Raw genomic sequence first — 20,042 nt, 5'->3', positions numbered from 1 at the left:
TTTCACCTGGCCTCGGACTGAGCCCCTGCACAGGTGTGCCGATTTGGGTGAAGGGATCTCACTCCTTCCTGGAGTTATAGCCATTCGAGCCACCTCGGACACGCCACCTTAGCACGTTTTGAGGTCCCCTCGCCAAGGTGAATGGAAATTTCCTCTATTTTTGGATGATTATTGACACTCAGACTCCAGAGAAGCTTTCTGTGCTGATTTGGGTGGGACTGGGCCAAATACCTGGCGCCAGGTTGCAAAAGAAGGTTTTCGACAAAATCCAAAATACCCGAAAATTTCGTCAGAGCGACGGGCCAATCTGAGACCTGCGTCTCGTTCGGCTCGAGCCAAGGATTCCGGTGACATAAGGCACGTGGCTCTGCGACCAACCGTTTGGGAGTTACGAGCCATGCCGTACTTTCCGTCAGGCCGATCGGGACGAGGCCCGGTGACGTTGTAGACAGGGGAGGGTACTACCCAGATAGCACACTTACGTCTGCAAGATGTCTGTTAAAGAAATGTTGATCTGGAAAGCATCTGCCATCTACAAACGTCTGACATACGCCTTTCAGATGTCAGTTTTATATACCTTCTAAATCATAAACATCTAAAAGACATCTAATTGACATCTATCTGACATCTAAAAGGCAGTGTTGGGGAGTAACTAGTTACATGTAACAGCATTACGTAATTTAATTACAAAATGAATGTAACTGTAATTAGTTACAGTTACGAAGAAAAAATTAGTAATTAAATTAAAGTTACTTATGAAATTTTTAACGATTACAAAGGCAATTACATTTGAATATTTACACACATCCACATACAGATTTCACTGATTTCTTTCCCAAATTGCACTGACTGTTCTGAGACATACGCCCTAATAATTTCCAGAATTTTAACAGAATTTTTTGTTTTTCCCAGTCCGCCCTTCCTGTAAATTAATGGCAAAAACATGCAGTTTCATTTAATACAAATAGGCCTACTGAAGCTTGCAGTGTTGTCAGCCTCTGCCGCCTCAATATAGGAGTACATGAGCACATAAACATCATTTCTAGAACTGCTCTGTGTCACGTCATGCATTTTACCTATCATATCATATACAAAGAGACAGCAGTTTAAAAAAACACCAATGTTTCAGGAGTTTATTATACAGGAATGACACATGCTTATTAGATAACTGTATTTGAGTTGATGTATATGTTTTTATTTATTATTATTTAATTTTCACAAATTTAGAAAAGTAATCTAAAAGTACTCAAAAGTAATTAGTTACATTACTTTAATAAAGTAATTGAAAAAGTTATACTACTATAACATTTTAAACAGGGTAACTTGTAATCTGTAACCTATTACATTTCCAAAGTAACCTTCCAAACACTGCTAAAAGGAGACGTCCAATAGACGTATTGCAGATGAGCAAACAGCCTTAAAACTACATCTTGCAGATGTAAATTCATATGTCAAATAGACGTCTCCTAGATGTATGTGTGCTATCAGGGTACCATCCCCCAGCGTTTTTAGGTCTCCCAAAACTTACCAAAGCCGAGATGGGCATCGCCGTGTCCGGCTTCCTCCCTGCTGCGTCTTAGCAGCATCGCTTCTCGGCCTTTTGGCTAAGATCAAGTGTCTGGCTTAAAGGAAGAGACTGCGATCGCCTCTTGGAGGTTTTTAGGTTGTGCTCTACCATAGCACGTCCTACACCTCCCGAGAGGTATATTGTATTGCATCTGGCATACTTTTTTTACTATTTATTGTCTTTCATATTGTGTTGTGCTTGTTTTTTAGGAGGAGTTTTTTTTTTTATTGAGAAACTGGTCTTAAGGTAAGTTATTTCCTGTTTTACGTTGTTTTTATTGCTGTGGTAATTTTTTAGTTTGTTTGATTCCTTTTAGCTGTTGGTGCCTCCAACATGTCGGCTGCTCGTGCCGGCATGCGGAGGCACCACAGCACTAGGTTCCTTTTTTTAGAAAAAGATGGAAAGTTAATGGAAATGTCAAGGTTGGATTTTTCGAGGAAACTTATGCAAAAACTTCTAGGTTTTAATCCTGCTGATTTAAATTGCATTCTAACCCTGCCTTTTAACAAAGGCTTCGATGTGAGTTTTAAAAATGCAGCACTGTTAAATGAGTTCTGGCAGCGCTTTGACACACACAAGACCCAGTTTTCCATGTTTAAAGTTGAGAAACTAACTGATAACACACAAAAAATGGTTATCGTTAGAATGTTCAATGAGACTGTGAATGGAGAAGACATTTGCACATGGCTGGGTAGATTTTGCACTGTAAGGGGCCAGGCTATGAAGGTTTATGATGAAGACGGTATTTGGAATTGTTCCTGGAGGGTCCCCATTAAGCAATGGGAAGACCCACAGGGCTTCCAAGGTCTGAGGCATTTACCACAAATGATAGTTCTGGGAGAAAACAGGGGCTACATCCACTACCAGGGAATGCCCAAACTCTGCCGGCGATGTGGGGAGTTTGGGCATCTTCTTGAAGCATGCCAGAAACTCTTTTGTAACAAGTGTAGAGAAATTGGACATTCCTTTGAAGAATGTCCAAATGGCAGAAAGTGTAATCTTTGTGGAGACTTGTCTCATCTCTACAGAGATTGCCCCAAATCGTTTGCCAACAAAGTTAAATCAGACAAAATGGCGGTTGAGGAGCGAGTACAACAGGCCAATGAGGAGGTGGAGCTAAATTCAAATCTCCCGCCAAACCCTGGGGTTGGTGGAGAGAAAATTGATAACAGAGGTAAGGAGAGAGGGGGGGCGGAGCAAACTTCAAATTTCCCGCCAAACCACACTATTGGAGCAGACGGAAATGAGGAGATGGAACTCCACCAATCCCTAATAGAGAAAGAAAAGGAGTCAAATGAACAGAGCAAGGAGGAGGATAGTGAACAAGAACAGGAAAAGGTAGTGGAGGAGAAACAAGAGATAGAGGTAAGTAATGATCTTCCAGGAGTTATATTGAGAGGGAAAAAAAGGATTGCCCGATCTCCCATTGAGGAGAAGAATGAGAAAAGAGATAGAGTGGGATTGCGATCAGATTCCTCCTCATCAGGGGATCTGAACCGGGTTTTCCCACTCGGTTCCCCAAACGAAATATCTTTCTTGTCAATAGAACTCCAAACATCAACCCCTAGGGCTACCTCAAGGGGGAAACAGCTTCAATCTCCGGATTCCCCAAATAGGGGAAAAGAAGAAGAGCTGGTTTCACAAGATACAGATATCTTTTTTAATTGAAATTTTAGTTATTTATGTCTTCTAAAATGTTGTATTTATCATTTTTAACTGTTTTTATCATGACACTCACACTCTCCACCTTAAATGTAAGAAGTGTGAGGTCACAGTTGAGAGCTCAAATGGTTTTATCCTTTTTACAAACCCAAAATAGCGATATCCTGCTTTTACAAGAATGTGCTTTACCTTTTATGTCCAATTATAGGAGATGGGAAGAACAATGGCCCCATGTATCTGTGTGGAGTGGATCAAATTTTAACAGAGCCGATGGAGTAGCCATTTTAATAAAAAATCCTCAGCTCTTGGTGAAGGGTAGCACAGTGGTGAGAGATGGGAGAGCTCTTTTAATAAATCTGTCCTTCTTAGGACATGATTTTAATATTTTAAATATGTATGCTTTTACAGATAAAAATGAAAGGAACGACCTTTTAGAAGACGTGCAGTCCCACCTTTTAGGAAAGACCCCATTTATTTTAGCAGGGGATTTTAATTGCATTTTAAGTAAAAATGATAGAAAAGGGGAGAGAGAGGATTTTAAAATGGATAAAACGTCAATTTTACTACAGAACATTATAAAGGATTTTAAATTGACTGACTGTTTTAGAACCATGCATCCTGGGGAAAAAGGATTCACCTGGTTTAGTGGTGATGGCACTAAAGCCTCCCGTATAGACTATATCTTTACGCGAGACCTTACACCAGTGGATGCTAAACTAATGCCCGTTTTCTTTTCAGACCACGCTATGCTTTCTTGCACCCTTTCTTTTCCCACAGGTGTGACGACAGGTGGAGGGATATGGAAACTGAACTGCTCCCTGCTGGAAGACCCAGAGATCACAACATACTACAGGGAGCAGTACAGCCAATGGCAGACTTTACAAGACTTTTATGATTCACGAGCACAGTGGTGGGAGATGGTAAAGGCAAAGACCAAGACTTTTTTTAGATGGGCAGGGAAAAAGAAAAAATTAAAAGAAAAAAGACGAATGGTGGGACTGCAAAAGAGGCTACAACGTTACTTTTATCTTCTTAGCCAGGGTTTTGATTTTAACGAAGAAATTAAGGAAGTTAAGAAAGACATGTCAGAATTAGCGGAGGTTAAAAGTAGAGGTGTTCTCTTCAGGAGTAAAGAAAGGGAAATAGAGGAAGGCGAGAAATGCAGCAGATACTTTTTTAAGAAAGTTATTGATGGAGGTAGAGCAATATTTAAATTAAGAAATAAAGAAGGAGAAACAATGACAGACACAAAGGATATTTTATCAGTAATAGAAAGCTTTTATGAAGAACTCTATGAAGAAAAGGCAAGTGACAACAGCATTTTGAGCGAAATTTTAACAAGCATAGAGAAAACAATAAATGGAAATACCAGTCTGACAAAGGATTTTAACATTTCTGAGATAGACAAAAGTATTCAAAAATTCAAAAAAGGGAAAACTCCTGGAGTTGATGGACTCCCTCTTGAATTTTATTTGACCTTTTGGGACATTTTAAGACAAGACTTACTGGCTGTTTTTAATGACTTTGACAAGATCGACCAGCTCCCTGACAGTTTTAGGATAGGAATAATGACCCTACTACACAAAAAAGATGACAAGACAGATTTAAAAAACTGGCGTCCTATAACCCTTTTAAACTTTGATTGTAAACTTTTTAGTAAACTTTTAACAACACGAATGTCAACAGTTTTAGCAGATCTGATCCACCCGGATCAAGCCTGCGCCGTCCCTGGGAGAAAGATCACAGACAGCCTCGTACTGATAAGAGACGCCATCTGTTATGCGAGAGACAGAAATATTCGGCTGATAGTTTTAAATTTAGACTTTGAAAAAGCATTCGACCGAGTCTCGCACCACTACTTGTTTCAAGTTTTGGAAAAAATGGGGTTTCCCAGGAGGTTCTTAGCTTGGGTGGGATTGCTGTATAAAGACATAACCAGCAAAATCCTAGTTAACGGGAATCTCTCAAAAGCGATAAATATATGCAGCGGCGTCCGTCAGGGCTGTCCGTTATCTCCTCTCCTGTATGTGGCTTGCATCGAACCCCTAGCGCAGGTATTGAGAAGGGATACATGGATCAGTGGACTGACTATACCCGGGACTGGAGGACTGACTGCAAAGACTGTTTTATATATGGATGATGTCAACCTTTTATGTACTGACGTTTTATCAACACAGAGGACTATGGACCTGACAGACTGGTTTGGGAAAGCATCGGGAGCCAGACTGAACCGAGATAAAACACAAGCACAGTTTTACGGTCCCTGGAAACCTAGTGAGCTCGCTGGACTGGACACTACTTTTAAAAGGACAGAGTTAAAAATACTGGGTATTAAGTTTGACAGAGACGGGGGAGGGAGTGGAAATTGGCATGACGTGATGGTTAAAGTGCGGAAAAAACTAGGTTTCTGGGGACTGAGACGTTTGACATTTGAAGGAAAGGTTTTAATCATAAAAGCTGTGATTTTACCCCTGTTTTTATTGCTGTGTTCTGTTTTCTTTCCCCCCAGACTCTTTCTTGTATCTCTGGAACGTGCAATGTTTTATTTTTTATGGGGGTCTAAGTGGGAGCGACTCAAAAGAGCAACCATGAAGAAAGCACCCCAAAATGGAGGAAAAGGAGTGCCAGACCCCTACTTGTTTTTAGGAGCTTTTTATACTGCACTACATATAAAATATGCCCGAACCCCATCCAAACAAGACAAAACAGGAGCCATGACCCGGTTTTGGATGGGGTCCTACTTAAGAACCCAAAATATTGTACAGACAGACTTGACAATGCCAGTTGCCTTTGACCAACCCCCAGCATACACACACATAAAGAACTTTTTAAAGAAATTTAATTTGGAAAAAGAAAGTGTGACTGTTTTAACCAATCATCGCTCTATACTCTCTCTTGTGCAGGAACGGGAACAAGTGTGTCCAGTACGCGGGCTCACTCTAGGTGAAGCCCAAAACGTTTGGCGGAATGTGTCCCACTCAGCTCTTCACAACCGACACCGAGACCTGGCTTGGATGGTTGCCCATGAGATCCTCCCGGTCAGGGCCGTGATGCACTCCCGAGGCATGTCAAAGAACCCCATCTGCCCGCGGTCCGGATGTGGCGCCCCCGAGACCGTGAGGCACGCCTTATGGGAGTGCAGCGCTGTGAGGGACCTGTGGGCGACAGCTGGCCCCCAGCAATTCCCGTACCTACCAGTAGGGGGGGTCCCAGACTACCCAATGGGGAGAGGAGGGGTGAGCCAAAAACAAATGCCAGCAAAAACACCCCCTAAGCTATGGCTTACCATCCTCTGCATCCAAGACGCCATATGGACCTCCAGAAACCTACTGGTAGGGAAGCGCATGCAGGGGTCCCTGCACGCCACCATCCAGCTAGCCAAATCAAGGCTGCAGGAGTACACCGCATGTCGCCATTCGGATGTGGAGGGTCAGAGCTACACGGGAAAGGTCCCCATAGCCACGAGCCCTGACTGCCCGTAGATGCCCCCAAACACCTGAAGTGGGACAGCGGTGCCTCGGTTTAAGAGGATCTCCTCTGGGCCCAGAAGGGTCAGGCCTCTGGGACTGGTTTTGAGGAACTGAGCTGATGGTTTAATCTTTTTTCTTTAAAGGACATACCCGTTTCTGCACAACAGAAGAGAACGTTTTTAAACCTGTCTTTTGATTTTAATAACACTGTTTTTATTTTTTATTTCCTCTAGCACTACAGACACACAACAACAACAAAAAACACACTCAATACAAAATGTTTTTATTTGTGTATTAATTAATTTAAAAATTATCCTGTGTATTAAACAACAACAACAAAAACAACAACAACAACCATTGTATAATGTGTTTTAACAAAACAAATGTGTGCATGTAACCAAAATGTATTGTGACAATAAAATTTTTCAAAAAAAAAAAAAAAAAATCTGTTCTTATCACGGTTGAGACAGCGATCGCCTCTAGGTGGACCTTTAGGCTCGTGTGTGGCTTGTGGCACGAGTCCTCTATCCTCCAAGAGGTAAATTGACAAGCGGCTTTTAATTGGAGACGACTCGCTTTGCGGAGAATCTACTTGTTTTTAAGGTAAGAAGGTTTTATCTAATTTATTTAGTTAATTTATTGTTTGTTTTAGCCGCTGCGTGCTGGTGGTGCCTCCACCATGTCGGCTGCTCGTGCCGGCATGCGGAGGCACCACAGCGTGCGTTTTATATTCAAGGAGGTCGATGGAAAGCTTCTGGGTATGTCCCGCATGGACTTTTCCAGAAAGCTTGTTCAAAAGACCTTACATTTTAAGCCTGAAGACCTGAATTGTTTGATGACTCTGCCTCTGAACAAAGGTTTTGATTTGAGTTTTAAGACTGCTTCCCTGCTAAGTGAGTTTTGGCAAAGGTTTGAATCTGTTAAATCCCAGTTCTCTATGTTTATGGTGGAGAAACTTTCTGACAACACACTTAAAACTGTGATTGTCAGAATGTTCAATGAAACTGTGACTGGTGAAGATATATGTGTGTGGCTGGGTAGATTTTGCACTGTTCGAGGCCAGCCAGTCAAGGTGCTAGATGAAGATGGTATTTGGACATGCTCCTGGCGAATCCCCATTAAACAATGGGAGGACGCTGGGGGCTACCAGGGCCTGAAACATCTGCCCTCCATGATTGTGCTTGGAGAGAACAGAGGCTACATTCATTACCAGGGTATGCCTAAGTTATGTCGGAAATGTGGGAAATTTGGTCACTTAGCCGATGTATGCCAAGAATTAGTTTGTGGGAAGTGCAAAGAAATTGGTCACGGGTTTGAACAGTGTACCAATGGCAGGCGGTGCAATCTTTGTGGAGATTCAAACCACCTCTACAGAGATTGCCCTAAAAGTTTTGCCAACAAGCTCAAAATGGCCGCCCCACATTGGCACCAAACAAACGAAGAAAGGAAAGAGGAGGCGGTCCCTGAGGTTTTGGCGGGAATTTCAAATTCCCAGCCAGCCTCAGGGATTGGGCAGGAAGGAGGAAGTGGGGCGGCCATAGGGGCGGAGTCAGATATTGAAATGGAAAAAGGCACGGAAGGAGAAGTGACCGAGGGAGAAACAAGCTCCTCCCTACAAACGGTGTCAGAGTTGGTACAGGAATCCAGTGGGAGTGAATTTGAGTGTTCACTCCCAAATGCTCAAGTGCAAAAAAGACCTGCGGGATCTCCTCTGGTGGAAACCGAGGAGAAAAAAGCTAGGGCAGCACAGCGGCTTGATAGTTCCGATTTGGAAGATCAAGAACGCATGTGGCCCCTAGAGTCCCCAAATGAGGTATCTTTTTTGCACATCAAGCTAAGAACATCGTCGCCTAGGGAGTTACAAGAGGATTTCTCTGTAGCACCCGAGGCGTCGAGCACCTGCTCTCCAGGACCCAGTTCATCTGTGAGAAAGGAAGGGCAGGTGAAACAAGATAAAACATGATTTTAAGTATATGTTTGTAGTCTTTTTGTCTTCTGTTTAAATGTCTCATACTGTTTTAACCATACTGCTCATGGCCCTCACTATCTCTACCATTAATGTAAGAAGTGTGAGGTCCACCTTACGAGCACAGAGCATTTTATCCTTTTTAAAGTGTTTTAAGTCAGACTTGTTTTTACTGCAAGAGTGTGCTCTGCCCTTTTTAAATAGTTACAGAAAGTTGGAGGAGATGTGGACCATGGGGCCCTCAATATGGAGTGGCTCCAACTTCAACAAAAATGACGGTGTCGCTATTTTAATCAACAATTCAAACATCACGGTGAAGGATAGCACTGTGGTGAGGGAAGGGCGGGCTCTTTTAGCAAACCTGACTTTTTTAGGGAGGGATTTTAAGGTTCTTAATGTGTATGGTTTTACAGAAAAAAATGACAGATATGAGCTTTTAGAAGACCTGCAGCCCCACATGTTAGGCAGGGCTCCCCTAATAGTAGCAGGGGATTTTAACTGTGTTTTATCCAAAACAGATAGGAAGAGAGTAGGAGAAGATTTTAAGGTCGATAAGACATCGGTTTTATTGCAAAATTTAGTCAAGGATTTTAAGTTAGTTGACTGTTTTAAACAACTGCATCAAAGAGAGGAGGGCTTCACCTGGTTCAGTGGTGATGGCACCAGAGCCTCTCGAATTGACTATGTTTTTACAAGGGACTGCCCGCCAACCGATGCAACATTGACCCCTCCCTTTTTTTCTGATCACATGATACTGTCTTGCACCCTTTCACTTTCCATGGGTGTGACGGTAGGAGGAGGGCTGTGGAAGCTGAACTGTTCCCTATTAGAGGATGAAGAAGTGGTTAGAGAGTATAGGGAGCAGTTCAGCCAATGGCAGACCCTCCAAGACTTTTATGATACACGTGCACAGTGGTGGGAAGTGGTTAAGGACCGGACAAGACAGTTTTTTAGAAATATAGGGAAAAGGAAAAAGAACAGGGAAAGAAGACACATGATGGGGCTGCAAAAAAGACTGCAGAGATATTTTAACCTTTTAAACAGTGGATTGGATTTTACAGAAGAGATAAAAGAAGTCAAGAAAGAAATGTCAGTTTTATTCGAAGTTCAGAGTAGGGGTGTTATTTTAAGATGTAAAGAAAGAGAAATAGAAGAAGGGGAGAAATGCACAAGATACTTTTTTAAAAAAAATATTACACGGGGTGGGTCAATCTCTGCTTTGAAGACTTTTACCGGGAGGGAAGCAAGCGGCACAAAAGAGATTTTAAATGAAACTGAAAACTTTTATAATAATTTATATAGTGCAAAAGAGGCTCATAATGGGGTTTTAGAGGAAGTTTTAACCTTTTTAAATAAAAAGGTAAAGAGCCCAGATGTGCTTTTATCCCAGGATTTTACAGTTTTAGAAATTCAGAAAGCTTTAAAACATTTTAAAAAAGGGAAGTCCCCTGGCATTGACGGACTTCCCTTTGAATTTTATCTGACTTTCTGGGACATTTTAGCACACGAACTGTTGACCGTTTTTAAAGAATTTGAGACTCTTGACAGACTTCCTGACAGCTTTAGAGTAGGGATAGTTTCATTATTATATAAGAAAGGAGACAAGACTGACTTGAAAAACTGGCGACCAATCACGCTTTTAAATTTTGATTGTAAACTTTTTAGTAAGATTTTAGCAACACGCATGTCGACTGTTTTAGAGGACGTGATCCACCCGGATCAAGCTTGTGCTGTGCCCGGAAGAAAGATAACAGACAACCTAGTGCTGATTAGAGACGCCATCTGTTACGCGAGAGACAGAAATATTCGGCTAGTAGTCCTAAATTTAGATTTTGAAAAAGCATTTGATCGAGTCTCGCACCAGTACCTCTTCCAGGTTCTGGAGAAAATGGGGCTTCCAAAGAGGTTTATAGCCTGGGTGGGACTGCTGTACAAGGGAATAGTCAGCAAAATTCTAATAAATGGGCATCTTTCCAAAGCTGTGGACATACACAGTGGTGTCCGTCAGGGATGTCCTTTATCTCCTCTTCTGTATGTGGCTTGCATCGAGCCACTGGCACAGATCTTGAGAAGGGACAAATGGATCAAAGGACTGGACGTTCCTGGGATGGGGGGACTGACGGCGACCTGTGTTTTATATATGGATGACGTAACTCTTTTAGCCACAGACGTTTTATCAATACGAAGAGCACTGGACTTGACTGACTGGTACGGTCGGGCCTCGGGCGCCAAACTCAATAGAAACAAGTCCGAGGCCCAGCTCTTCGGGCCGTGGGGAGACGTGGACACAGGAGGACTTGATTTGGTTTTTAAAGACAACGATTTTAAGATTTTAGGAGTTAAATTTGATAAAGACGGGGGTGGACGGGAAAACTGGACTGACTTGTTAGGGAAAGTTAGGAAAAGACTGGGGTTTTGGGGACTAAGACAGATGACGATGGAAGGCAAGGTTTTAATTTTTAAATCTGTGATTTTACCTCTGATTTTACTTGTCTGTTCTGTTTTTAGCCCCCCTCGGTGGTTCCTGGGGAAACTGGAGAGGGCGGTGTTTTACTTCCTGTGGGGGTCCAAGTGGGAGCGCCTGAAGAGGGAGACCATCAAGAAAAGGCCGGAGAACGGTGGAAAAGGCCTCCCAGACCCCCACCTGTTTTTAGGCAGCCGCTTCACCGCCCTGCACATTAGTTATGCCACGACCCCATCCAAAGAAAACAAGACGGCTGCAATGGCGCGATTCTGGATGGGGTCTTACCTACGAACACTGAAAATTTTACCAGTGGACTTGAAAACCCCAGTGTCTTTTAACTTGCCCAAAGAGTACAGTTTTATAAAAAAGTTTTTAAAGAAATACCTTTTAGAGAGTGAAGATGTCACCATTTTAACTCAACACAAGTCTCTCATCTCTGTTGTGCAGGACCGGGAACCGGTGAGTCCAGTTCCGGGCCTCACACCAAGTGAGGCCAAACAGGTTTGGCGGAACGCGGCTCACCCCGCTCCCCAGAACAGGCACAAGGACTTATCGTGGATGGTGGCTCATGAGATCCTCCCGGTCAGGGCGGTTATGCACTCCAGAGGCATGGCCAAGAACCCCATCTGCCCGCGGTCCGGCTGCAATTCCCCGGAGACCGTCCACCACCTGCTCTGGGAGTGCAGCACTGCGCGGGACCTGTGGGCCAAGACCGGCCCCCTGTATTTCCCGTGCCTACCAGCGGGTGGGGCCCAGTTCGGGTACCAGCTCGCCATCCTTGGGGTGGGCCGGGGCTTGAAGGACTTGACGGCACAGAAATTTACCTCGCTCTGGCTCACCCTCAACGTCATCAAGGATGCCATCTGGGCCACCAGAAACCTGCTGGTGGGGAAGCGCGTTACGGTAACCCTCCATGCATGCGAGCTAAAGGTAACATCAATGCTGCAGGGGTACCGGACGACGATATTCGGACGGGGGGGCCGGGGTCGCACGGAGAGGGTCCCGGCAGGCACCGACCCTGGCCGCCCGTAGATGCACCCTCACCACTCTGGCTACGGGAACAGCGGGCCAGCGGGCCGGAGGAGAGGGGATCTCCGCTGAGTCCATAAAGTAGCATCTCATGTCCCTGTTCTGGAGAGTGGGGTGATGACCCACTTGATAAGGACTCACCCCCGGTCTTGCACAATAGATGATTTTTAATTGGTGTTTTTCATTGTTTTATCATGAAAGAGGTTTTATTAACATATATATATACGAGGCTTGTTTGCTTTTTTAAAAAATTTGTATTTTACTTTTGGAACTGACCGCACCTTTTAAACACACCTCAATAATGGACTTTTAAAAACAAGCAAAACACTGTGGTTTTAATCAAATGCTTTTTAACAATGATTGTTTCTTTCATTTTACCATGTGTATTTATTATATATTATATTGCTTGTTTTAATGTGTGATTAAAAAGAAAATGGTGTGTGAAAAAGAAAAAATGCAAATGGAAAAAATGTAAATGGTGACAATAAAACTTTTTCGAAAGAAAAAAATCTGTTCTTATCACCGGTCAGGGCCGTGATGCACTCCCGAGGCATGTCAAAGAACCCCATCTGCCCGCGGTCCGGATGTGGCGCCCCCGAGACCGTGAGGCACGCCTTATGGGAGTGCAGCGCTGTGAGGGACCTGTGGGCGACAGCTGGCCCCCAGCAATTCCCGTACCTACCAGTAGGGGGGGTCCCAGACTACCCAATGGGGAGAGGAGGGGTGAGCCAAAAACAAATGCCAGCAAAAACACCCCCTAAGCTATGGCTTACCATCCTCTGCATCCAAGACGCCATATGGACCTCCAGAAACCTACTGGTAGGGAAGCGCATGCAGGGGTCCCTGCACGCCACCATCCAGCTAGCCAAATCAAGGCTGCAGGAGTACACCGCATGTCGCCATTCGGATGTGGAGGGTCAGAGCTACACGGGAAAGGTCCCCATAGCCACGAGCCCTGACTGCCCGTAGATGCCCCCAAACACCTGAAGTGGGACAGCGGTGCCTCGGTTTAAGAGGATCTCCTCTGGGCCCAGAAGGGTCAGGCCTCTGGGACTGGTTTTGAGGAACTGAGCTGATGGTTTAATCTTTTTTCTTTAAAGGACATACCCGTTTTTGCACAACAGAAGAGAACGTTTTTAAACCTGTCTTTTGATTTTAATAACACTGTTTTTTATTTTTTATTTTCTCTAGCACTACAGACACACAAACAACAACAAAAAACACACTCAATACAAAATGTTTTTATTTGTGTATTAATTAATTTAAAAATTATCCTGTGCATTAAACAACAACAACAAAAACAACAACAACAACCATTGTATAATGTGTTTTAACAAAACAAATGTGTGCATGTAACCAAAATGTATTGTGACAATAAAATTTTTCAAAAGAAAAAAATCTGTTCTTATCAGTTTAATATCTGATACGTCCCCCATCCGGGGACTACATATTAAATGGATTTTTAGATCACGGAGCTGGAGCCGGGGCTTGCTCCGTCCACTCCATGCATCGGCCTGGTATTGCAGTGTCTCCAGGAACGGTGTGCTTTCCCTTTTTGGGGATTGCCATTTATTGTGTCGAATAGCAGAACAAGGAATGAGAGCTGCCATTGCAGATGCTGTGGTTTATTGCAAACTTTTTTCCTGATGTGTCCACCTGGGGTCTTGGACTCTTCCACTAACGATGCACCCACCTGAGGTCTTGAAGTCTTTCACAGACGAGGTGACGCATCGAATCAGGTGTGTTTGTTTAAAGAGAGTCATCTAAAACTGGCGTTGGGAAGCACCGGCCCATGAGCTTGGCAGTTTCCAGGCCAGTAACGGAAGGCACCCGTCCTTCCTTTCCCGGAGGGGGGGCGGAGGGCTAACCGTTGGTGAGGATGGTAGAGATGCAAATCAGACCTCTGGCTGACCGCCTGGGCCTTCATACTTACCTGGCAGGGGAGACACCATGATCAAGAAGGCGGTTCACCCAGGGCGAGGCTTGTCCATTGCACTCCGGCCATGCTGACCCCTGCGAATTCCCCAAATGCGGGAATCTCGACTGCATAATTTATGGTAGTGGGGGACTGCGTTCGCGCTCTCCCCTGAAATTGTTGGTGAAACAAAGCAGAAGAGGTTTTTACAGTTTTTTATTTATTTTCCTTTCAGAATGGGGAGTTCTGTCACATGCGAGATATGTGTTGTGCGCCTGTGAAACAAAGTCACTTGCGCTCTTGAAAAATCGGACCCTGGTGGGTAGTTTAGTTCGAACATAGCGCAGACCTTACTTTGAAAGTAGATTGGACTGACTGCAGCCTAGCTGTAACTGTCTCCATGTTGTTTGGTTGTCCTTTTTTTCGATTCGTATTAATTTTGTTGTCGCTTACAGCGACACCTAGTGGCCTGTCGCCGCGCCCTTTTTCACCTGGCCTCGGACTGAGCCCCTGCACAGGTGTGCCGATTTGGGTGAAGGGATCTCACTCCTTCCTGGAGTTATAGCCATTCGAGCCACCTCGGACACGCCACCTTAGCACGCTTTGAGGTCCCCTCGCCAAGGTGAATGGAAATTTCCTATTTTTTTGGATGATTATTGACAGTCAGACTCCAGAGAAGCTTTCTGTGCTGATTTGGGTGGGACTGGGCCAAATACCTGGCGCCAGGTTGCAAAAGAAGGTTTTCGACAAAATCCAAAATACCCGAAAATTTCGTCAGAGCGACGGGCCAATCTGAGACCTGCGTCTCGTTCGGCTCGAGCCAAGGATTCTGGTGACATAAGGCACGTGGCTCTGCGACCAACCGTTTGGGAGTTACGAGCGATGCCGTACTTTCCGTCGCTGCAGTTCCACCGTCAGGTCGATCGGGACAAGGCCCGGTGACGTTGCAGACAGGGGAGGGTACTACCATCCCGCAGTGTTGCAGGTGTTTTCATCTTTGTTTGATTGTCCATTTACATTACATTTTCCCTATTTTTCAGCTTACGGCGCCACCTAGTGGCCTGTCGCCGCGTCCCTTTTCACCTGGCCTCGGACTGAGCCCCTGCACAGGTGTGCCGATTTGGGTGAAGGGATCTCACTCCTTCCTGGAGTTATAGCCATTCGAGCCACCTCGGACACGCCACCTTAGCACGCTTTGAGGTCCCCTCGCCAAGGTGAATGGAAATTTCCTATTTTTTTGGATGATTATTGACAGTCAGACTCCAGAGAAGCTTTCTGTGCTGATTTGGGTGGGACTGGGCCAAATACCTGGCGCCAGGTTGCAAAAGAAGGTTTTCGACAAAATCCAAAATACCCGAAAATTTCGTCAGAGCGACGGGCCAATCTGAGACCTGCGTCTCGTTCGGCTCGAGCCAAGGATTCCGGTGACATAAGGCACGTGGCTCTGCGACCAACCGTTTGGGAGTTACGAGCCATGCCGTACTTTCCGTCAGGCCGATCGGGACGAGGCCCGGTGACGTTGTAGACAGGGGAGGGTACTACCCAGATAGCACACTTACGTCTGCAAGATGTCTGTTAAAGAAATGTTGATCTGGAAAGCATCTGCCATCTACAAACGTCTGACATACGCCTTTCAGATGTCAGTTTTATATACCTTCTAAATCATAAACATCTAAAAGACATCTAATTGACATCTATCTGACATCTAAAAGGCAGTGTTGGGGAGTAACTAGTTACATGTAACAGCATTACGTAATTTAATTACAAAATGAATGTAACTGTAATTAGTTACAGTTACGAAGAAAAAATTAGTAATTAAATTAAAGTTACTTATGAAATTTTTAACGATTACAAAGGCAATTACATTTGAATATTTACACACATCCACATACAGATTTCACTGATTTCTTTCCCAAATTGCACTGACTGTTCTGAGACATACGCCCTAATAATTTCCAGAATTTTAACAGAATTTTTTGTTTTTCCCAGTCCGCCCTTCCTGTAAATTAATGGCAAAAACATGCAGTTTCATTTAATACAAATAGGCCTACTGAAGCTTGCAGTGTTGTCAGCCTCTGCCGCCTCAATATAGGAGTACATGAGCACATAAACATCATTTCTAGAACTGCTCTGTGTCACGTCATGCATTTTACCTATCATATCATATACAAAGAGACAGCAGTTTAAAAAAACACCAATGTTTCAGGAGTTTATTATACAGGAATGACACATGCTTATTAGATAACTGTATTTGAGTTGATGTATATGTTTTTATTTATTATTATTTAATTTTCACAAATTTAGAAAAGTAATCTAAAAGTACTCAAAGGTAATTAGTTACATTACTTTAATAAAGTAATTGAAAAAGTTATACTACTATAACATTTTAAACAGGGTAACTTGTAATCTGTAACCTATTACATTTCCAAAGTAACCTTCCAAACACTGCTAAAAGGAGACGTCCAATAGACGTATTGCAGATGAGCAAACAGCCTTAAAACTACATCTTGCAGATGTAAATTCATATGTCAAATAGACGTCTCCTAGATGTATGTGTGCTATCAGGGTACCATCCCCCAGCGTTTTTAGGTCTCCCAAAACTTACCAAAGCCGAGATGGGCATCGCCGTGTCCGGCTTCCTCCCTGCTGCGTCTTAGCAGCATCGCTTCTCGGCCTTTTGGCTAAGATCAAGTGTAGTATCTGTTCTTATCAGTTTAATATCTGATACGTCCCCCATCCGGGGACTACATATTAAATGGATTTTTAGATCACGGAGCTGGAGCCGGGGCTTGCTCCGTCCACTCCATGCATCGGCCTGGTATTGCAGTGTCTCCAGGAACGGTGTGCTTTCCCTTTTTGGGGATTGCCATTTATTGTGTCGAATAGCAGAACAAGGAATGAGAGCTGCCATTGCAGATGCTGTGGTTTATTGCAAACTTTTTTCCTGATGTGTCCACCTGGGGTCTTGGACTCTTCCACTAACGATGCACCCACCTGAGGTCTTGAAGTCTTTCACAGACGAGGTGACGCATCGAATCAGGTGTGTTTGTTTAAAGAGAGTCATCTAAAACTGGCGTTGGGAAGCACCGGCCCATGAGCTTGGCAGTTTCCAGGCCAGTAACGGAAGGCACCCGTCCTTCCTTTCCCGGAGGGGGGGCGGAGGGCTAACCGTTGGTGAGGATGGTAGAGATGCAAATCAGACCTCTGGCTGACCGCCTGGGCCTTCATACTTACCTGGCAGGGGAGACACCATGATCAAGAAGGCGGTTCACCCAGGGCGAGGCTTGTCTATTGCACTCCGGCCATGCTGACCCCTGCGAATTCCCCAAATGCGGGAATCTCGACTGCATAATTTATGGTAGTGGGGGACTGCGTTCGCGCTCTCCCCTGAAATTGTTGGTGAAACAAAGCAGAAGAGGTTTTTACAGTTTTTTATTTATTTTCCTTTCAGAATGGGGAGTTCTGTCACATGCGAGATATGTGTTGTGCGCCTGTGAAACAAAGTCACTTGCGCTCTTGAAAAATCGGACCCTGGTGGGTAGTTTAGTTCGAACATAGCGCAGACCTTACTTTGAAAGTAGATTGGACTGACTGCAGCCTAGCTGTAACTGTCTCCATGTTGTTTGGTTGTCCTTTTTTTCGATTCGTATTAATTTTGTTGTCGCTTACAGCGACACCTAGTGGCCTGTCGCCGCGCCCTTTTTCACCTGGCCTCGGACTGAGCCCCTGCACAGGTGTGCCGATTTGGGTGAAGGGATCTCACTCCTTCCTGGAGTTATAGCCATTCGAGCCACCTCGGACACGCCACCTTAGCACGCTTTGAGGTCCCCTCGCCAAGGTGAATGGAAATTTCCTATTTTTTTGGATGATTATTGACAGTCAGACTCCAGAGAAGCTTTCTGTGCTGATTTGGGTGGGACTGGGCCAAATACCTGGCGCCAGGTTGCAAAAGAAGGTTTTCGACAAAATCCAAAATACCCGAAAATTCCGTCAGAGCGACGGGCCAATCTGAGACCTGCGTCTCGTTCGGCTCGAGCCAAGGATTCCGGTGACATAAGGCACGTGGCTCTGCGACCAACCGTTTGGGAGTTACGAGCGATGCCGTACTTTCCGTCGCTGCAGTTCCACCGTCAGGCCGATCGGGACAAGGCCCGGTGACGTTGCAGACAGGGGAGGGTACTACCATCCCGCAGTGTTGCAGGTGTTTTCATCTTTGTTTGATTGTCCATTTACATTACATTTTCCCTATTTTTCAGCTTACGGCGCCACCTAGTGGCCTGTCGCCGCGTCCCTTTTCACCTGGCCTCGGACTGAGCCCCTGCACAGGTGTGCCGATTTGGGTGAAGGGATCTCACTCCTTCCTGGAGTTATAGCCATTCGAGCCACCTCGGACACGCCACCTTAGCACGTTTTGAGGTCCCCTCGCCAAGGTGAATGGAAATTTCCTCTATTTTTGGATGATTATTGACACTCAGACTCCAGAGAAGCTTTCTGTGCTGATTTGGGTGGGACTGGGCCAAATACCTGGCGCCAGGTTGCAAAAGAAGGTTTTCGACAAAATCCAAAATACCCGAAAATTTCGTCAGAGCGACGGGCCAATCTGAGACCTGCGTCTCGTTCGGCTCGAGCCAAGGATTCCGGTGACATAAGGCACGTGGCTCTGCGACCAACCGTTTGGGAGTTACGAGCGATGCCGTACTTTCCGTCGCTGCAGTTCCACCGTCAGGCCGATCGGGACAAGGCCCGGTGACGTTGCAGACAGGGGAGGGTACTACCATCCCGCAGTGTTGCAGGTGTTTTCATCTTTGTTTGATTGTCCATTTACATTACATTTTCCCTATTTTTCAGCTTACGGCGCCACCTAGTGGCCTGTCGCCGCGTCCCTTTTCACCTGGCCTCGGACTGAGCCCCTGCACAGGTGTGCCGATTTGGGTGAAGGGATCTCACTCCTTCCTGGAGTTATAGCCATTCGAGCCACCTCGGACACGCCACCTTAGCACGTTTTGAGGTCCCCTCGCCAAGGTGAATGGAAATTTCCTCTATTTTTGGATGATTATTGACACTCAGACTCCAGAGAAGCTTTCTGTGCTGATTTGGGTGGGACTGGGCCAAATACCTGGCGCCAGGTTGCAAAAGAAGGTTTTCGACAAAATCCAAAATACCCGAAAATTTCGTCAGAGCGACGGGCCAATCTGAGACCTGCGTCTCGTTCGGCTCGAGCCAAGGATTCCGGTGACATAAGGCACGTGGCTCTGCGACCAACCGTTTGGGAGTTACGAGCCATGCCGTACTTTCCGTCAGGCCGATCGGGACGAGGCCCGGTGACGTTGTAGACAGGGGAGGGTACTACCCAGATAGCACACTTACGTCTGCAAGATGTCTGTTAAAGAAATGTTGATCTGGAAAGCATCTGCCATCTACAAACGTCTGACATACGCCTTTCAGATGTCAGTTTTATATACCTTCTAAATCATAAACATCTAAAAGACATCTAATTGACATCTATCTGACATCTAAAAGGCAGTGTTGGGGAGTAACTAGTTACATGTAACAGCATTACGTAATTTAATTACAAAATGAATGTAACTGTAATTAGTTACAGTTACGAAGAAAAAATTAGTAATTAAATTAAAGTTACTTATGAAATTTTTAACGATTACAAAGGCAATTACATTTGAATATTTACACACATCCACATACAGATTTCACTGATTTCTTTCCCAAATTGCACTGACTGTTCTGAGACATACGCCCTAATAATTTCCAGAATTTTAACAGAATTTTTTGTTTTTCCCAGTCCGCCCTTCCTGTAAATTAATGGCAAAAACATGCAGTTTCATTTAATACAAATAGGCCTACTGAAGCTTGCAGTGTTGTCAGCCTCTGCCGCCTCAATATAGGAGTACATGAGCACATAAACATCATTTCTAGAACTGCTCTGTGTCACGTCATGCATTTTACCTATCATA

The 20,042-nt window shown here is 44.7% G+C and overlaps 1 protein-coding gene, 3 non-coding genes and 1 pseudogene across 13 annotated transcripts in view; all 5 read left to right on the top strand.

The window, feature by feature from the left end:
• LOC127944872 (uncharacterized) overlaps positions 1-20,042 on the top strand; it is a 352,827-nt gene that overhangs the window by 64,935 nt on the left and 267,850 nt on the right. The window contains exons 1-2 of one of the 10 annotated variants that reach the window (XM_052541257.1): positions 7,163-7,302; positions 8,870-8,996. The exons of 6 other annotated variants lie outside the window; for them this stretch is intronic. The gene's annotated coding sequence lies outside the window, so the exon portion shown is untranslated. Of the gene's footprint in view, positions 1-7,162; positions 7,303-8,869; positions 8,997-20,042 lie in introns of those variants that run through there. 3 more of the 10 variants (XM_052541256.1, XM_052541250.1, XM_052541247.1) reach the window with 3 other exon arrangements.
• LOC127945601 (uncharacterized) lies at positions 13,533-13,709 on the top strand (annotated as a pseudogene).
• LOC127945247 (U1 spliceosomal RNA) lies at positions 14,084-14,247 on the top strand. The gene has a single exon (XR_008150593.1). It is a non-coding gene; the product is annotated as a U1 spliceosomal RNA (small nuclear RNA).
• On the top strand, positions 16,735-16,925 carry LOC127945493 (U2 spliceosomal RNA). Its single transcript, XR_008150824.1, has one exon. It is a non-coding gene; the product is annotated as a U2 spliceosomal RNA (small nuclear RNA).
• LOC127945394 (U1 spliceosomal RNA) lies at positions 17,300-17,463 on the top strand. The gene has a single exon (XR_008150729.1). It is a non-coding gene; the product is annotated as a U1 spliceosomal RNA (small nuclear RNA).

Source organism: Carassius gibelio, chromosome A23 (genome assembly GCF_023724105.1).
Source record: "Carassius gibelio isolate Cgi1373 ecotype wild population from Czech Republic chromosome A23, carGib1.2-hapl.c, whole genome shotgun sequence".
Taxonomy (NCBI): Eukaryota; Metazoa; Chordata; class Actinopteri; order Cypriniformes; family Cyprinidae; genus Carassius; species Carassius gibelio.
The sequence above is the reverse complement of the archived record's forward strand: the minus strand, read 5'-3'. Positions and strand labels throughout refer to the sequence as shown.